This window comes from Coregonus lavaretus (genome assembly GCF_964263955.1).
Source record: "Coregonus lavaretus genome assembly, contig: HAP1_SCAFFOLD_654, whole genome shotgun sequence".
In the NCBI taxonomy this organism is placed as follows: Eukaryota; Metazoa; Chordata; class Actinopteri; order Salmoniformes; family Salmonidae; genus Coregonus; species Coregonus lavaretus.
Genome location: NW_028162361.1, coordinates 136022 through 148194, shown reverse-complemented (window position 1 = coordinate 148194; position 12173 = coordinate 136022).

Genomic DNA, 12173 nt, shown 5'->3' with positions numbered 1-12173 from the left:
AACAAAAGCCTTTCATCTTCCCAGCTTTCCTCAAGACAGTGTACTTCCAACAGTTTCTCCTTTTAACTATTACCTGATAAGGAAACTACAGAATGGAAACAGGTTAAACCTCTCATCGCTTTGAACATGAGATATAGCTCCTTTTATCCCTGCAAAACCAGTTTCCTATGGCTATTAACTCATTCAAACCAGGTAATTACAGCTGTGGCAAACAGAGCTGTGGCAGATCAGAGTAGAGTAGCAGCTCAGGACCCACTTCACCTTTGCAATCATACAGCGTCTTAGGTTGCATCCAAAATGGCACCCTATTCCCTATATAGTGCACTACTTTTGACCTGGTAGGATGCCATTTGGGACACACTTACTACACTTAGTGCGTTAGGTAGTTAACAGGACAGAGGTAATAATGCCAGGCTGCTGAGGGATCCATTTGCGGATAACTGCTCCGTCTAATCCATTTAAGTCAGGAGGTCTTTGTGTAAGGAGGGAGCTGTGTGTGTGGAGACGGTGAGAGGGGAGAGCACCCGTGGGTATATCTGATGGGTGGGTCATAAATCACATGGAGAGAGAAGTTTTAAAAAGTGGAGCTCAGGCTCCCACAGTGAGGAGTGGATGTGGGGAACGCCCCTCAGAGGGAGAGGGGAGAGACTCTGAGCCTGAGACAAACACTGGGGCTATCAACACTGGGTTAAAACAGCCGTGAGCCCTGATGAATGGAAGGGGAGCTACACCGCTACATTTCTACACCCGTCACCCCCTCTCTCTTTCCCGTTCCTCTTCTCTACCCCTGGCTCCTCCCCTCCTAGCTGCACTCAAATATAAGGAGAGAAGGAGAGATGTTAACCCAAATAAAAAGAGGTGAAGTATTAGTTTGCCTATCACTGATCTACAGTAACAGGAAGTCCAAGGCACTTTCAGCGGTGCCCTTCGAGAGAAGGACTCATTTCTTTCTCTTTTTCTCTCTCTCTCTCTCTCTCTCTCTCTCTCTCTCTCTCTCTCTCTCTCTCTCTCTCTCTCTCTCTCTCTCTCTCTCCTCTTTCTTGATTGTTGTTTCAGTTAATGAAAACAAAGAGCTGACGAGACATTTTATGTTGTTTCATGTGACACACACGACATGCCGAAGACTCCCACATGGGTGCTCAGGGTCGGACAGGAAGGGCCAGTCTGACAAGGTCCCTAAATGTTCTGGTAGTCTTTACCTTTCTGTTTATGTTGTCAAACCTCCCAGATACTGATATATATATGTGACTTTTCTAACATGAAAACACTAAATCCTCTGTAATGGACAGTTAGTACATCCCCGGAGCTTACACAGGGTAAAGATAGAGCTTTCTGTTGATTCTAGTGACAGACAGACAGAAAGGTATTTGATTGGCTCAACCATTTTGTGAAGCTGCTGTGTGGTGTTTCAAAGGTGCTATGTATGTCTGTTTGTTTCTTTTCTAGTTCTTATCTGTTTTGGTCGGTGTAAGGTGTGACAGAACAAATGGGCAACCAGTTCCCCTTTTAACTGTGTTCACAGGGTGACAACCACCCAGCCGATCTACTGCAGAGAGGGTACTAATCATGCATTGACACCTTGAACCGTTCAAGTCTCTCTCTCAGAGTGTAGCGACCACATCTCTCCCCCTGCCTTTCCTGTTCGCTCGCTGTCAGTGCTACAAATTGGCTTCAAACTTGAATCCAAGGTGCCAGAGAACCATTACACAGACAAAGGCTTGAATTCCACACAGGGCCTAATGTGTCAAAATCCTTACCCTGCACTACAGAGGAATAAACCTCTTCATTATTGCTCGTTATAGACTCTGTTGTACATTTGCTTTGCCAATACCCTAGCTCGTTAGACTGAGCAGAACTAAAGCTCTTTTCCTATTGCTTTGGTAAATGTCTATGGATCACTACAATGTTTGTCTGTGTCTTATTTGAGAAAAGGATATTTAGCTACAATCAAATCACATGAAAAAACACCTGAAAAATTCCTGACAGAAAAAGATGCTGTAATTTACCCACGAGAGCAGCTATGTAGAAGTAGGAGGCTTTTCTAAACCTCTATTCTCAATAGGGTTAAAAACAAACAAGAATGCAACAAGGGCATACCCAACCCAAACAGACACCTGCACTGTTCGGCAAACAGTCTACCGCTGACGGAAAGCTGTCTGTAATTAGAGAAAGTAGTAATCTTGCTCTGACAGAGAGGATTATATTTGGTCCCGGTGTGACTGGGGAAGCCGATTTCATTTCCTGGAAAAACCTTTCCTTCCTTCCTTCCTCCCTCTCCGCTCCTCTCCTCAGCTCCTCTACAGTTACCTGACTCAGCTGCTTGTAGGAATCAAATTCAGTCAACAGATAACAGCTAATCATTTGTCACCCTGAGAAGCAATTCTCTGCAATTGCCAAGGAAGAGTGCGGCACTTTATTCCGGCGCTCTGTCAGATTGCGAAGAAATTGCATTCCTCCGCGCCGCGCCTAACCTCTTGCTCTCCAGAGTCACCCGTAACAACAGTTGACTTCATCAGGAGGAAGCCACCATGCCCAACCCTGAACAGCATCGATTCAGGCGAGGCCCACCCCTGGCCCCCTAAGCTCCCCTACCAATCCCCAGACTAGGCAACCCAGCGGAAATACAGACAGACGCCACACAGCTGTTCCCTTCCAGTATTCCTTGAGGTGTTACACCGTGTCGCTCCTTCTACCGTCTTAATCAACTGATCGTCATTGCCGTAGCTACGGTATCAAAGTACCAGAACATATTCTAGAAACAGAATCCCATTCCAAATTCCAAAAGAGAATGGGTCCATGTTTGTTGGGACTGGAAGTAGCCTAGGCTGCTTATTTCAGAGCAAACTGTCAGGGCTTTGCTTTTCATGTGACCTGACAAATCATTTATGGTTTTAGAAAAAAATTGTTCATAAGGGTTATAATTTGTGTTTGTTAACTGGCTCCTGGAATCCAGTCACACAGCTACTTAATGACATTATGCATGGCATGGAGATGTTCGTAGCAGACAGATGGAGAGAGAAAAAACACAATATTGCACAAGTACCTTTAACAACTAGCAAGTTTAGTGATTTATTTGAAAGGGACTATTCTATGAGATTAGCAATGGCATATTAGCGACAATTTGCTAAAAGAGGCTAACCGAACAAAAGATCTGTGAAACGGCAACTTCTCAGAGAGAGTGCTAATGTTGATTACGTAATGCTATGTCTGTGTGTTGCAGATAAGAGTCTAGTACAGATACAGAGCAGGGCCTGGATGGTTTGTAGCCTATGTGTGTCTCGGTGAGTACAGGAGAGAGACAGGTGGAAGGAAGGTCATAGGAATGAAACATTCGTTGAGTGTTTTTCTAAGAAAAGGAGTCAGCCCTTCTGTCAAACAAGTGTCTAAGCACAAGCAGGAACTAGTGAAGCCGACACCTTCACAAGGCCTCACCGTTTCACACTGTGGTATAGGGTGCAACATTTCTGTCTGTCTGTACATAGTGTATCTACAGTATTGTAGATATTTCTAGAAGTAGATGAGTTATCATACATGACTCACTATAGCCTCCATATAAATTATAACTAATGCCTTTGCAGAGTAAATGCAGTCAGAAATATAATGCGTCCACCACTGAATATTTAGAGAGTATTTTCTTCAAAATCTGAATATTTTACTATTTCCAAATATTTCCATCAATTAATTGATGGAGGCTTTAGTTATTGTGCTGGGAGGAAAGAAAACATACACCCCTCTGAAATTTAAGTAGGCTGCAATCAGACACAAATTCCCAGGGAGAAGTCAGATTTTCTCAGGATAAACTAAATAATGTATGCATACTTTCACTTTGGCATGATGAAGCAATTTTAGCCTTTACAACCCAGGAGTACTCAGGAGGGAACAAGGCCCAGCTTCCTGCATGGCTGAATTATTCAAATATCCAGGTGGAGGAGTCTCAGAATACTTCTGGTTACATAAAGGAAGAAGAAGAGGTTTCAATTGGCTAATACCTAGGAGAGTGTCCAATAAAATCTCACAATATTTGCCTCTTCAAACAGATATTACAATAATACATATTTTTTTGTTGTTTGTAAGAAGACAGAAATTGACACAGGATAACAATTAACATCTGTGTCAATAACAAAAAAAAAATACAAAAAAAGAAACGACAGACTAAGACGTAAACAGGCGACGAAAAACACAAACGTGGAGAAATCGAAGGTATTGTAATGAGAGAAGGTTTGGTTACCTCCCCACTCGGTCTGTTGGTCGGAGAGCATCAGAAGTCAGAACCCAGATGATGGTTAAAAATTGCATTCTGACTCAGTGTGTGTGTGTGTGTGTGTGTGTGTGTGTGTGTGTGTGTGTGTGTGTGCGTGTGTGTGTGTGTGTGTGTGTGTGTTTGTGTGTGTGCATGTGTGCATGTGTGCGCGTGTGTGTGTAAAAATGACATTGTGAGTCAAAACCCTGCTGGCTTCTTGTCAGGTTTCAATATGTGCCAAAGGGAAATTCATACGCCTTCTCTCTCACAAATCTGTGATGACATGCTCAGGATCACTCACAACTCACTGCTGCCTAGAAGTTGCTGGAGTTCAGGTTGCCCTTGGTGAAAGAAAATACTTAAAAATAAATGTATCTTGAGTGAAAAAAAATACAAAATAGAATTGAGGTGTTTCAGACATCAAACAAGATTGTGTCTGGCAGTTTTGATGTGGTACATGGTCTGGGAATGGATGGATGGATGGACACCTAGTTGGTTTGTGCTCTGAACAGATGTAGGCCTCCAGGACTGAACTGTGTGGGGGATTCTGCGACCAAAAGTGAGCGTGTTAAAGGGTATTAAATGAAGGACATAGCTCACTATCTGAATCACAGGACAGCTCAATCCTAGGTTAAGCCTATGGTTGCCAAAGTTCACAATGAGCTGAGGTATCCAAGAAGCCTTCACAAGTGAGCTCACTAAGGAGTGGGAACACCTCTATTATTACAGTTTAAATCTTAATAACAGCAACACTGGAATTATGGTTTCATTATTGTTTGAAACAATACAGCAACTAGACAGGGAAGAGAAAAGGGGGGAAGAAAGAGGCAGAGAACTAATGGAAAAAGAAAACAATGGTATCCCGGACTAGAGGAGGGATGTGTAAGTCTATTTATCCTTCTACCTCATACTCAACACCCGACCGGCGCTCAATATTTACTGCCCTTGGTGGCCAAACAAAGAGAAGTATGTCGTCAGAAAGTAATAAAAATCAATAAAGCAGGAACCCCCCACCTGGCCAAAGGGCCCCAGTGCTGTTTTATATGTTGTAAGAGCTCGGATAATTTTCCACATCCAGGCAGCTAGGCCCTGGCTTCCTACGCCAAGCCAGAGCAGTGCAAGGAGATTGGGGCCGCTGCTGCAAGGCCATCTGGGAGGGCCTGGAGCAACATGGTTCATCCCACGGAGTTGTCCGGGTGCCAGCTCCATTGCATCAGTGTCAGTACCGGAACGCAGGATCACGCACGCTGCATTGAGCGGCAACTGGACACCTCTGACCCCGTTCCCCGAACCACCTCGCCGCTACGAACCTCGACCCCCAACCCAGTCACCACCTACTCAGCCTGGCAGGTCTGCATCAAACCAAACTTCCTTCGCAAAGTGTTAAAAAACTTCACAGGTCCCCGGGGATGAGTTCTTGCATGGCGGACGCGGTGGAGGTTGCCCTGGCTAATTTAATAGTCAGGTCTCCACACTCCCCCGTGGTGGGTGACCTCCCTCCCTCCCTCTCTCCACACACACACACACACACACACACACACACACACACACACACACACACACACACACACACACACACACACACACACACACACACACACACACACACACACACACACACACACACACACACACACACACTCCTTCTCCTTCTCCCTGCTTAGGAAACAAGGTAACTGGCAACATGTGGCTAAACAACATAAAAACCTGATGTGTTTTAAACTAAACCCTGAATCATTCAAATTCTAGGCCCAAACAGTATGTATGTGACTGAAGATCAGAGGAACCTTGGCTCAACTCTTATCCAAGAGAACCTGTTACTGTTCCTGTGTAACCACACCTAAGGGCAGGTGAGCAGTGCTCCGAGGATCCAGACTAATACATTGTGGGGTGAAGTCAGTACTACTGGGTTGGAGGCTTGGCTTGCTGTTCATTCCTGGCTTGCAATCTGTATTAAAAGCTAATCAAAAGGGGATCATCACGCTCTCCCAGAAGTATGGTAAATAAAATAATAAAAAGGTGTGATGGGTCCGCACTCAAGAAGATGTTGCATAATGCTTACTTTATTTTGATTTTTGTATTCTTTTTACTGCATCAGGGATAGCGTACACAGACGTTTTTCGGCTTTGCAGTCTTCTTCAGTGTGTAGATGTTGCTTTATGCAACATCTTTTTGAGTGCGGACCCATCACACCGTTTTGTTCATGCAATCTGTATTAGACAGTCTTTAGTGGGCTGTTTTTTTTCTCTCTCACAGGGGGCTGCTTCCCAAATGGCACCCTTTGCCCTATATGGTGAACTACAAAAGTAGTGTAGTAAATAGGGAATAGGGTTCCATTTGGGACGTAGCCAGGGTTTGGCCGAGGATAAGCCACATTTGCCGAGTGAGATTCCTGGGATATGTTGGGCCCGCCCACACATACCCTCCTCATCATGAGTGGATATGCTAGGGTCACAGATATGAACACGACCTCAATTCCGTGGGTCTCTCGAGCTAAGGACATTACAATGTAGGTGGATGTAGTGCTGCTAGAGCTAGAATATCTCCACAGTGCATTGTTGTTCCCCTGTGAACTGCATACAGTGCATTCTTGGTTCACTGTGAACTCTACATTATCAACATAAACGCTGTAGGGATTTGACATCATTAGCTATTTACCGACCAGGCTATTTTTCTTCTTTGTACACTTTTTTGTTATGAGCTAATTCCTTTAATCTTTCTTGATCTGTAAGTGTTACCTAAAGCTAGTAAACAACATACATCTCTTATAAGAAGACATTAACATTGATTATTGAGCACGGTTGATAAATAAACACATCAATAACTAGGTCTATGCACTTTTTTGATTGAAAAGAATATGAACATTTGCATTAAGCACCTTGGCTAAAATATATTTCCTCCAAGTGTATCACATCCCATACAAATCTGCATTCATTAAGCCTTCCTCTGTCTTTTATCAGCTGTAGTGGGGAGAGAAAACAAGAGATTCAAGCATGATGTCTAATTACAGTCCCAAAAGGAGAGCTCCTCGCTCCCCCACTCTCACCCCGCCTCGCCTCCCCTCCAACCTTCCCTTTCAGAGAGACAGAACATTTTGAGGACAAGGGCAGGCATTTTTTGAAATAAACATGACCCTTGTGAATTCTCCCAAGGAAAGGAGTGACTATTTGCGATTGGCTAGGAAGGGAGAGAGAGGGAGAAAGAGAGAGAGGGAGAAAGACTTTGGGCTCTTGACGGTGACACCTCCCCTAACAAAAAGACAAGGGCCTTTATCAGACAGAGGTTGCCCGTGATAGCACTCAGGCTAGGGAAGTGCCACTCACTGGCACTTACAGCTGTGCCTCTCCATAGCCTCCATTGCCCCTAAGAATAGCATAAAGTTCAGTTGATAAATGAAGAATTATAACGCACCACAACTCTAGACCTCCTTCCTTCTTGTAGGTTAGGAAGGCAGAGGAATGGGAGGGAAACAGGGTGAACAGAAGTTGTAAAAAGAAGCAAAAGACTATTTGAAACTCTTCAATCTGATAAAGGATTATGACACAGATAATAAATATACTCAACCTTATAAATATTTTAGCTTGGCTACTCCCTGGGCTTAATGTGCTGTACAGCGTCTAATTAAGCATGTATCTGATAGATGCCACTACATAATGATGTGCTGATGTCTAGGGGGTTGGCCAGGAAGGGAAGTATCCATTGAAAGGCATGATTTGTAATAATGATAGCCATGATAATGATGCTACTACTACTTCAATTAAAAGTACTTACGAGTACAGCTGCTACTACTTTGACCAGTACAACGGCCACACACGCGCGCACGCACGCACGCACACACACACACACACACACACACACACACACACACACACACACACACACACACACACACACACACACACACACACACACACACACACACACACACACACACACACACACACACACACACACACACACACACACACACACACGCACACTCCAAGAAATAGGCATTGATTTACATGGCTCAGTTACAGTATCTCCTCGATTAGGTAGAACTACCTTTTCAGCAGTTAAGGGACAGTGTTATTTCAGTGCACCTATTTGTGTAAATTTCCTGCTAAATTTTGCAGTAGTGAAACTGGTCTGAGTTCTGCTGATCAGGGCAGTTTGGCCTCCAGGACCTGCTTGGCCAAGCACTATTTGAGCTGTGATACACTGACGCTGAGGACTAACACACACACACACAAACACACACACACACACACACACACACACACACACACACACACACACACACACACAAACACAGACAGACACAAACACAGACACAAACACTCGCTCCAACCAGTGTCAGAGTTCTAACACACACTTACACACACAAAATGGGAAGTGTCACACTAGCAATAAAATATCTTGACTGTGCAAGACAGAAGTGTGAAGTCCTGTGCTACTAAGTCACTATAATAAAGAGGACCAATAGCTCACCGACCCAAATACGTTTCCTTTTTAGGTAACAGATTTTTCAAATGTATGGGTCCTAATGTCGTTGGTGAAAGCCCATAAAAGGCCTAACAATCACAATAAAGAAAGGAACCCTAGCATCGTTCTTACACAGGATCTTGAGACAATTTATAGTCCCTGATTACATACAAAAATCACCAATCGTTCTCTACTCTGGGGAAAATTCAAATTTGGACCCAAAGTATTTGATTCTTCTGAGCTTCCCTTTATTTAAGGGTCAACGGGGTTAGCAGCGTAACATTGAGAATGGCTTTTTCAATGCCCTTGGTTCAAAATGTTACCTATTGTCCCTTGAACTTCTGTTCCAGCTCCTGCATTAGCTCTGCCCTGAGTCAATTTAGACACTGTGGGAGAAAGAAACGCTAGCTAGACAACAACAACCAACACGACTTCATTGCTCAATTATTTTTACATTTGATTCATATGCTAACCAGTTGATCGATGTAGATTAATACATGTAATAGTCATTTTGGCAGCGTTCCACGCCTCCGGCCACCTTGTAAAAAGCTAAGTGAAGCCTATAGACTAGACTGGCTTAGTGCAAGCGATGGGGACTACACTATGCCCTCCGCTCAGGTACACCGTACACACACAGGCCTTATTCAATTACCACACCAGTGCATTACACTATTACACTCAGAGTGTAATGCCTGCAGTTTAATGCACCCCCCTCCCACCCTCCCTCCCTCCCTCCCTCCCTCCCTCCTTCCCTCCCTCCCTCCCTCCCTCCCTCCCTCCCTCCCTCTACGTCAGTGACCTGGTCTGTGTCTGACAGGCTCTCCCCTGCTCTTATTTCTCTGCAAACACGGCTGCCAAGTGCCCATGAAACAGGCCTAATGAGAACATCATTGTATTTACCTTAGATAAGGTGAGCTGCCTGAGTAGATAAAGCCAAGATAACACTTTGTTTGAATGGAAAACGTATACGTAGTCTATACATAGGTCCTTTGGCATTCGAAGCACTCCTTGCGGCTCAACATTTTACTGTACTGTATAGTAAAAAAAAAATGTCTAGCATATTAAATGTTCGTGGTGATTTTAAAAAAAAATCTAGTATATATTGGCTAGGCTACAAACCAGTGAAATAAACTGTCAACAATTAAAATAAGGGTCAGTTAGCAGTAGTTTTAAAGCAGTGTTTGTTCATGCGTGTTTGAGACCTCATATCGCCTCTCCGGTGTGCTAATTGCTAACTGATATTTCTCTACCAAGTGACCCAGTAATGCTCACACTGGAGGAAAGGTCATCGATGACTCCTTTATTTTATCATCTCTGGCTGCCGCAACACATCACCGCATTACTCCCTGGAGCGCTCTCTTCAGATTTAAGGCATCTCTCTATTTATTAGACGGGGATCTTTAAATGTGTCACCTATTGACCAAGGTTCAGCAGAAGGTCATAAATACATGGAGGACCTTGACAGATAGACAGATGGACACTTGGAGCGTCTCGCAGCTCAATAATATAAATAGGATACAGCCATCTATAGACGAGGAACAAAGCTGAAGTGTGGCACGCTCCATGGAGGAAAAGGAGGTATCCACCGCTGTCAATTTTATGTATTTATACTTCCTGTTTGAAAGTATTTTGTCCCCCGGTGGCACCTATAGTGTGCCAGATGTGTGCCTCCTGCATGTGACCTGAGACAGCCCTAGAGCCAGGAGCTGGGGTAATTTCTCGCTCTCATTCTACACCGTCGATCGCGGCAGCTTTTTGAGGTGAGAGAAACTGACAGCATTAACTCTCCAGGGCAGAACTTTCCAGTCAAGTGGATCAGAGGACTGAAAAATAGCTTATGAATAGTCATTAGGCCTTCATTACAAACCCCTCACAACCCACTTCTTCCAGTGCAACAAAATGCCTTTTGTCATCTTCACAAGGTGCATCATTTAATTGCCAATAGATTTTTTTTCCTATATGACAACATGTCACATAACAAAATGCAGCCCCAGCTTCCCTTAGGGGCAAGAAGGCAGTTGTTGCTCTTGGCATCCTGTATGGCTGTGAATAGTCTTAAAAAAAAGAAATATCAAAGAAAGAAGAGGATCCTTCGCTAAAAAAAGCTTAAAGTGCCTTGCATAATATTTATAATTAATGCTACGTAAAAATGCATATATGTGCTAGGAGGACCAATGCTTGTTTATGTGTATTTAATACCCCTTTTCGGGTTCACTCTATTTTCAAGGCATAACCTTCCAAAGCTCTGTTGGCTTATGATTTTACATAGTGGAGGCAGATCATGTCTTGTGTTTTGATTTACAAACATGTCCATTCACTGAGGAATATACCCATCACTGTCCATGACACTAAAAGATGTGGCATACCTATTTGTCGCACCATAAATAAAGGACAAATGCCCTGATCGCAATGGAGGCAAGCTATCAAAAGATGTTCAGGTTAACATTTTGGTGACAATTTATCTGACAGCCTTTCAAATTTCCCTTTTAGACATCCCCCTTTTCTGTCATCCTGTCTTACCCTCCTCATGTTTGAACTGAACGACCACTGAGCATGCAAGATGGAAAGAGGAACAAGAAACATTGCAAGGGCATGTCACTTTCCTCCTGACGCATAGTGTGTATAAACCTATTTGATATTGCAATGCTCAACATGCTTATACATCTGTCCTGTTATTGTTATAACCCTACTGGTATTCTGTACTAAAGAATTGGAGTGAGTGCGCTCCCTTTTGTAATGACATACAGTATCCAAATCAACAGGGTTATCAGTCAGGTGCACTTCGCCTGGCTCCGTCTCCTGGGGACACCAGTATTGTGTCAGCCGGGCAAAATATTATAACATCCCCGTATTTACAGAACAATTTCATCTGCCTGCCTGCGCTGAACGGATTGAGCCTGAGCCTGCCTGTCTGCATTCGTCTAGCCTGCCTTCAAATGTGAGTAAATCAACACAGTTCCCCTTTGACACAAAATGCAGTGCGATTACCGAGTTGGTACAGCCTTAATAAGCTGAATAATGAGGGAATTTCAGAAATGCACAAGCGCCATTATAGCCCAACAATAAGAGCTAGGAGTGACTAAACCAGCGCAGGGCAGAAGGTAGGCGTGGGGATATAATGAGGCCAGTGTTGTAAGTAATGTACTCTCCATTGTGCTACCATGTAAATGCTGCTACCCATTTCTTCTTCACATTCATACACACACAGCCACGGATTTAAGCCAGTCTCAGTCTGAGAATTCTTCTCTTTTTCGAAGAATGGCACAGTGGTGTCCCTCATTCTTTTCTCTCTTTCTCTCCTCCTTCTCTCTCTCTCTCTCTCTCTCTCTCTCTCTTTCGTTCTAATTTTTTTCTCTGTTTAGTGACAGGCAGTGACAGAAACTGGCACCAGTCTTGCTTGTCTTGCTTCTTGAAAGCAAACATTAAAGCTCATAGGATGAGCTGCAGGTGTGTTACTGCCAGACTCGTA